Genomic DNA, 8450 nt, shown 5'->3' with positions numbered 1-8450 from the left:
GCACAGTGACAGTGTGCAAAAGGATAGAGAGATCCTATTCCGCCACAAGTGAGAACCGACAGATGATTAGCCGTGCGGTAGCTGTGCCTGGTATTTTTCATCTGAGACGAGAGATCCGACAGTTGATTAGCCGTACAGAAACCATACCTGGACCATTTTCACTGAGAGGATGGATGGTAGCCATTGACAACGGTGATCCACCAACATACAGCTTGCCATGGAAGGGAGCACGCATGATTGGATGAAGACAATAGGAAAGCAGAGGTTCAGAAGCAACAAAGCATCTTCAAACGCTTATCTGAAATTACCAATTACATAAGTATCTTTATTTTAATTTACATTTTATTTATCTTTAAATTATCAAAACTCATAACCAATTGAATCCGCCTGACTAAGATTTACAGGATGACCATAGCTTGCTTCAAGCCGGCAATCTCCGTGGGATCGACTCTTACTTGCGTAAGGTTTTATTACTTGGACGACCTAGTACACTTGCTGGTTAGTTGTACCAGAGTTTTGAAAGGTGTGATCACAATTCTGTGCACCAAGTTTTTGGCGCCGTTGTCGGGGATTGTTCGAGTTTGGACAACTGACGGTTCATCTTGTTGCTTAGATTAGTTAACCTTCTTTCTTGTTTCAACCTTTATTTTCTTTTCAAAAAGTTTTAAAAAAATTTAATAAAATCATAAAACCAAAAAATTTTTTGTGTTTCTTGTTTGAGTCTAGTGTCAAATTTTAAGTTTGGTGTCAACTACATGTTTTAATTTTTCTTAGATTTTCGAAAATTCATGCATTGTGTTCTTCTTTGATCTTCAAGTTGTTCTTGATGATTTTCCTTGTTTGATCTTTAAATTTTCTTGTTTTGTGTCTTTTCTTGTTTTTCATATGCATTTTCAAATTGTTAGTGTCCCTAGTACAAAAGTTCTTAAGTTTGGTGTCTTGCATATCTTTTTTTTCTTAAAAATTTTCAAAAATATGTTCTTGATATTCATCATAATCTTCAAAGTGTTCTTAGTGTTCATCTTGACATTCAAAGTGTTCTTGCATGCATTATTTGTTTTGATCTTAAATTTTTATGTTTTATTTCATTTTGTTGATTTTCTCTCTCCTCATTAAAAATTCAAAAGTAAAAAAATTATCTTTTCCTTATTCTTCTCATAATTTTCGAAATTTTGAGTTGACTTGGTCAAAAATTTTTAAAATTTAGTTTCTTGTTAGTCAAGTCATCAACTTTAATTTTAAAAATAAAATCTTTTTAATTTTCTTTTCAATTATTTTTCAAAATAAACTTCAATCATATCTTTTTAAAATTTTAATTTCAAAATCTTTTTCTAACTTCTTATCTTTTCAAAATTTATTTTCAAATCTTTTTCAACTAACTACTTGACTTGTTTGTTTTAATTTTAAAAAGTTTACTATTTTTTATCTTTTTCAAAACCACCTAACTACTTTTCCACTTCTAATTTTCGAAAATCACTAACCATTTTTTCAAAAATATTTTTAATTAACTAATTGTTTTAAATTTTAATTTTATTTTATTTCTTTTAATATTTTCGAAACTAACTTAATTAATTAAATAAAAATAAAAATATTTTTCTTTTCCCTCTTCTTAAAATTCGAATACTCTCTCTTTCATCTCTTTCTATTTATTTTATTTATTTACTAACATTTCTCTTCTACTCATCTAATAATTCGACCTCTCTCCCTCTCTCTGTGTTCGAATTTTTTTTATTCTCTCTCTACCTCATTCTTCTATTCTTTTTTTCCTCTAACACATAAAGGAATCTCTATACTATGACATAGAGGATTCCTCTTCCCTCTTTGTTTTCTTTTTTTTCATATGAGTAGGAACAAGGATAAGGGCATTCTTGTTGAAGCTGATCCTGAACCTAAAAGGACTCTGAAGAGGAAGCTAAGAGAAGCTAAAGCACAACACTCCGGAGAGGATCTTACAGAAAATTTCGAAAAAGAAGCAGATATGGCAGCCGAACCCAACAACAATGCTAGAGATGCAAGGAAGATGCTTGGTGACTTTACTGCACCAACTTCCAACTTCTATGGAAGAAGCATCTCAATTCCTACCATTGGAGCAAACAACTTTGAGCTTAAGCCTCAATTAGTTTCTCTAATGCAGCAGAATTGCAAGTTTTATGGACTTCCATTGGAAGATCCTCATCAGTTCTTAGCTGAATTCTTGCAAATATGTGACACTGTTAAGACCAATGGGGTTGATCCCGAGGTCTACAAACTTATACTTTTCCCCTTTGCTGTACGAGACAGAGCTAGGATATGGTTGGACTCACAACCTAGAGAAAGCCTGAACTCTTGGGAAAAGTTGGTCAATACTTTCTTGGCTAAATTCTTTCCACCTTAAAAGATGAGCAAGTTAGAGTGGAAGTCCAAACCTTCAGACAGAAGGAAGGTGAATCCCTCTATGAAGCTTGGGAAAGATACAAGCCATTGATCTGAAGGTGTATGTCCTTCTGACATGCTTTCAGAATGGAGCATCTTATGTATATTCTATGATGGTCTGTCTGAATTGTCCAAGATGTCATTGGACTACTCTGCTGGTAGATCTCTTCATCTGAAGAAAACACCTGCAGAAGCCCAGGAACTCATTGAAATGGTTGCAAATAACCAGTTCATGTATACTTCTGAAAGAAATCCTGTGAATAATAGGATGACTCAGAAGAAATGAGTTCTTGAGATTGATATTCTGAATGCCATATTGGCTCAGAATAAAATATTAACTCAGCAAGTCAATATAATTTCTCAGAATCTGACTGGAATGCAAGCTACATCCGGCAGTACTAAAGAAGCCTCCTCTGAAGGAGAAGCTTATGACCATGAGAATCCTACAATGGAAGAGGTGAATTATATGGGAGAATCCCATGGAAACACCTATAATCCTTCATGGAGAAATCATCCAAATTTTTCATGGAAGGATCAACAGAAGCCTTAACAAGGCTTCAATAATAATAATGGTGGGAGAAATAGGTTTGGCAATAGCAAGCCTTTCCCATCATCTTCTCAGCAACAGACAGAGAATTCTAAGCAGAGCCTCTCTGACTTAGCAACCATAGTCTCTGATCTAACTAGGACCACTCACAGTTTCATGATTGAAACAAGGTCCTCCATTAGAAATCTGGAGGCACAAGTGGGTCAGCTGAGTAAAAGAGTTACTGAAACTCCTCCTAGTACTCTCCCAAGTAGTATAAAAGAGAATCCCAAAAGAGAGTGCAAAGTCATAACTATATCCAAAGTGGCCGAACCTGGAGAGAGTAAAAAGGCAGTGATTTCCAGTGAGGAAGACCTTGTTTGACGTCCATTGACCAATAAGGAGTTCCCTATTGAGGAACCAAAGGAATCCGAGGCTCATATAAAGACCATAGAGATTCCATGGAACTTAATGCTGCAGTTCATGAGCTCTGATGAAGATTCTTCCTCTGATGAGGATGAAGATCTTGTTGAAGAGCAAGCTGCTCGGTATCTTGGAGCAATCATGAAGCTGAATGCCAAGCTATTTGGTAACGGGACTTGGGGGGATGGACCTCCATTGCTCATTAAGGAACTGAATACCTTGGTTCAGCAGAAATTACCTCAAAAGAAACCGGATCCCGGAAGGTTCTTAATACCTTGTACCATATGCACCATGACCTTTGAGAAGGCTCTGTGTGACCTGGGGTCAGGTATAAACCTCATGCCACTCTCTGTAATGGAGAAACTAGGGATCTTTGAGGTACAAGCTGCAAGAATCTCACTAGAGATGGCAGACAAATCAATGAAACAGGCTTATGGACTTGTAGAGGATATCTTAGTGAAGGTTGAAGGCCTTTACATCCCTGCTGACTTCATAATCCTAGACACTGGGAAGGATGAGGATGAATCCAGCATCCTTGGAAGACCCTTCATAGCCACAGCAAGGGCTGTGATTGATGTGGACAGAGGAGAGTTAGTCCTTCAATTGAATGAGGACTACCTTGTGTTTAGGGCTCAAGGATCTTCTTCTGTAAACATAGAGAAGAAGCATGAAAAGCTTCATCCAATTCTCTCCATACAGAGTCAAGTAGAGCCCCTACATTCAAACTCTAAGTTTGGTGTTGGGAGGCCACCATCATGCTCTGAGTGTCTGTGAAGCTCTATAAGAGCTCACTGTCAAGTTATTGACATTAAAGAAGTGCTTATTGGGAGGTAACCCAATCTTATTTATCTATGTTAATTACTTTTTCATTTCATTTTCCATTGTTATTTTATGTTTTCTTTAGGTTGATGATAATGTGGAGTCACAAAAATAGCTACAAAATTAAAGCGGAATCAAAAATAGCATAAAAAATAGCACACCCTGGAGGACAGGCTTACTGGCGTTTGATAGTAGAATGGGCGTTTAACGCCCAGTCTGGCAGCATTCTGGGTGTTAAACGCCAGAATTGGCAGACAGACTGGCGTTTAATGCCAGGAAAGGCAGCAGAGCTGGCGTTAAATGCCAGAAATGGCAACAGAGGGCGTTTAAATGCCAGAAAGGTGCTGGGACCAGAATTCCTTGACCCTCAGGATCTATGGACCCCACAGGATCCCCACCTACCCCAACTCAATCTCTCTCCTTTTCACACATCATAAACACTTAAACTCTCTCTTGGCCGAATTCAAAACACCACTCTATCTCCTCCATTTCTTCTTCTTCTCCTCCTCTCTTTCTTCTTTTGCTCGGAGACGAGCAAACTTTTTAAGTTTGGTGTGGAAAAAAGCTTTGCTTTTTATTTTTCCATAACCATTAATGGCACCTAAGGCCGGAGAAACCTCTAGGAAGAGGAAAGGGAAGGCAGTTGCTTCCAACTCTGAGTCATGGGAGATAGAGAGATTCATCTCAAAAGCCCATCACTAGAAAGAGGATAGAGCAAACAAGAGAGCCCACTCATGGACCTCACCAAGAGCACTCCATCATCCTCCATGAAATCAGAGAGGACCAAAAGGCCATGAGAGAGGAGCAACAAAGGCAAGGAAGAGACATAGAGGAGCTCAAGAACTCCATTAGTTCTTCAAGAGGAAGAAGAAGCCACCATCACTAAGGTGGACCCGTTCTTTAATCTCCTTATTTATTTTCTTTTCTGTTTTTGGTTTTTATGCTTTATGTTTTGACTATGTTTATTTCTTCATTACATAATCATTAGTGTTTAGAGTCTATGTCTTAAAGCTATGAATGATTCCATGAATCTCTCACCTTTCTTAAATGAAAAATATTTTTATTTGCAAAAGAACAAGAAGTGCATAATTTTGAAATTTATCTTGAAATTAGTTTAACTATTTTGATGTGGTGGCAATACTTCTTGCTTTCTGAATGTATGCTTAAACAGTGCATGTTTAAAATTGGAATTAAGAAAAGTTAACTCTTGAAAGAATAATGAAAAAGGATACATGTTATTGGTGATCTAAAAAATCATAAAACTGATTCTTGAAGCAAGAAAAAGCAGTGAAAAGCAAAAGCTTGTGAAAAAAAATGCGAAAAATAAAGAAAAAAAAGAAAAAGAAAGCATAAAAAGCCAATAGCTCTTTAAACCAAAAGGCAAGAGTAAAAAGCCAGTAACCCTTGAAACTAAAAGGCAAGGGTAAAGAGGATCTAAGGCTTTGAGCATCAGTGGATAGGAGGGCCCAAAAGGAATAAAATCATGGCCTAAGTGGCTAAATCAAGCTGTCCCTAACCATGTGCTTGTGTCATGAAGGTCCAAGTGAAAAGCTTGAGACTGAGTGGTAAAAGTCGTGATCCCAAGCAAAAGAGTGTGCTTAAGAACTCTAGGCACCTCTAACTGGGGACTCTAGCAAAGCTGAGTCACAATCTAAAAAGGTTTACCCAGTTATGTGTCTGTGGCATTTATGTATCCGGTGGTAATACTGGAAAACAAAATGCTTAGGGTCACGACCAAGACTCATAAAGTAGCTGTGTTCAAGAATAAAAAAGAACTTAACTAGGAAAATCAATAACATTATCTGTATTTTTGAGTTCCTAAAGAGGCCAACAATTCTGAACTCCAATGGATAGAGAGATGCCAAAACTATTCAGAGGCAAAAAGCAACTAGTCCCGCTCATCTAATTAAACTAATCTTCATTGATATTTTTGAAATTTATTGTATTTTCTCTTATTTTTATCTTATTTTGTTTTTGGTTGCTTGGGGACAAGCAACAATTTAAGTTTGGTGTTGTGATGAGCGGATAATTCATACGCTTTTTGGCATTATTTTTACATAGTTTTTAATATGTTTTAGTTACTTTTTATTATATTTTTATTAGTTTTTATGCAAAAATCAAATTTCTGGACTTTACTATGAGTTTGTGTATTTTTCTATAATTTCAGGTATTTTCTGGCTGAAATTGAGGGACCTGAGCAAAAATCTGATTCATAGGCTGAGAAAGGACTGCAGATGTTGTTGGATTCTGACTCTCCTGCACTTGAAGTGGATTTTCTGGAGTTAAAGATGCCCAATTGGCGCGCTCTCAATTGCGTTGGAAAAGTAGACATCTTGGGCTTTCCATCAATATATAATAGTTCGTACTTTGCCCGAGATTTGATGGCCCAAACGGGCGTTAAACGCCAGCTAGAGACCATTTTCTGGCATAAAACGCCGGAACTGGCACCAGAACTGGAGTTAAATGCCCAAACTGGCATCCAAGCTGGTGTTTAACTCCAGAAAAGGCCTATGCACGTGTAAAGCTCAATGCTCAGCCCAAGCGCACACCAAGTGGGCCCCGAAAGTGAATTTCTGCACTATCTGCACTTAGTTACTTATTTTCTGTAATCCTTAGTAACTAGTTTAGTATAAATAGCACTTTTTACTATTGTATTCAGGAGCTTATGCCATTTTTCACATTTGGGAGGCTGGCCATTCGGCCATGCCTAGACTTTTTTCTCTTATGTATTTTCCAATGGTGGAGTTTCTACACCTCATAGATTAAGGTGCGGAGCTTTGCTGTTCTTCATGAATTAATGCAAGTACTATTGTTTCTCTTTCAATTCACACTTACTTCTTCTCCAAGATATACTCTCGTACTTAATTCAATTAAGTCAGAATGAAGGGGTGACCCGTGACAATCACCCACTATCTTCGTTACTCGCTTAGCCAAGATCCGCGTGCCTGACAACCACAAGCGGTCTACATGATGTTCAACGTATTCATTGGACGACAGCCGGAGTATAGTCTCTTGGGTCTCTGATCCACGGATTTGACTTGCCTCTCCTGCCAATAGAGCATTCGAATCCGTGAGATTAGAACCTTCGTGGTAGAGGCTAGAACCAATTGGCAGCATTCCTGAGATCCGGAAAGTCTAAACCTTGTCTGTGGTATTTCGAGTAGGATATGGGACGGGATGACTGTGACAAGCTTCAAACTCACGAATGTTGGGCGCAGTGACAGTGTGCAAAAGGATAGAGAGATCCTATTCCGACACAAGTGAGAACCGATAGATGATTAGCCGTGCGGTAGCTGTGCCTGGTATTTTTCATTCGAGACGAGAGATCCGACAGTTGATTAGCTGTACAGAAACCGTACCTGGACCATTTTCACTGAGAGGACGGATGGTAGCCATTGACAATGGTGATCCACCAACATACAGTTTGCCATGGAAGGGAGCACGCATGATTGGATGAAGACAATAGGAAAGCAGAGGTTTAGAAGCAACAAAGCATCTCCAAATGCTTATCTGAAATTCCCATCAATGAATTACATAAGTATCTTTATTTTAATTTACGTTTTATTTACCTTTCAATTATCAAAACTCATAACCAATTGAATCTGCCTGACTAAGATTTACAGGATGACCATAGCTTGCTTCAAGCCGGCAATCTCCGTGGGATCGACCCTTACTCACGTAAGGTTTTATTACTTGGACGACCCAGTGCACTTGCTGGTTAGTTGTATCAGAGTTGTGAAAAGTGTGATCACAATTCCGTGCACCACTTTGTCATAGAGAGGTTTTTGACTAATTAAAAGTTGATTCAACTTTTCATAACTTTGAGCAAAGTTAGCTAGGTCTTCTTTTAGTCTTTTTACCTCATTATGCAACCTTTCATTTTCCTTAAAATAATTTAGATTTGCAATCACAGAATGATGGAATTCACAGCTCTTAATTACAGCCTTTAACTGCTTATTTTCTTCAACAAGATCAACAGCAGTTTCAGCTTCCCTTAATTTATCTTTGAGAAAACTATTTTCTACTTTTAGAATGGTAACTTGAGATTCAAGTTCATAGTTTTCATTTAGGAAGCATCTGATTTTTTCATTTAGATGATCCATCATAAGATGAAGGTCTTCATTAGAGGGTTCATTGAAGGTTACCTCATCAATGTGGTCGGCCATGAGACAAGTTTGGGATTTAGTCTTAGATTCATTTTCATCTTCAGAGTCATTTTCCAAGACTTCCCAAGATGCCATGAGTCCCTTCCTCTTTTTCCTTTTTGGCT

The sequence above is a fragment of the Arachis ipaensis genome, chromosome B5 (assembly GCF_059453495.1).
Source record: "Arachis ipaensis isolate K30076 ecotype BB chromosome B5, ASM5945349v1, whole genome shotgun sequence".
Lineage (NCBI taxonomy): Eukaryota > Viridiplantae > Streptophyta > Magnoliopsida > Fabales > Fabaceae > Arachis > Arachis ipaensis.
The sequence above is the reverse complement of the archived record's forward strand: the minus strand, read 5'-3'. Positions refer to the sequence as shown.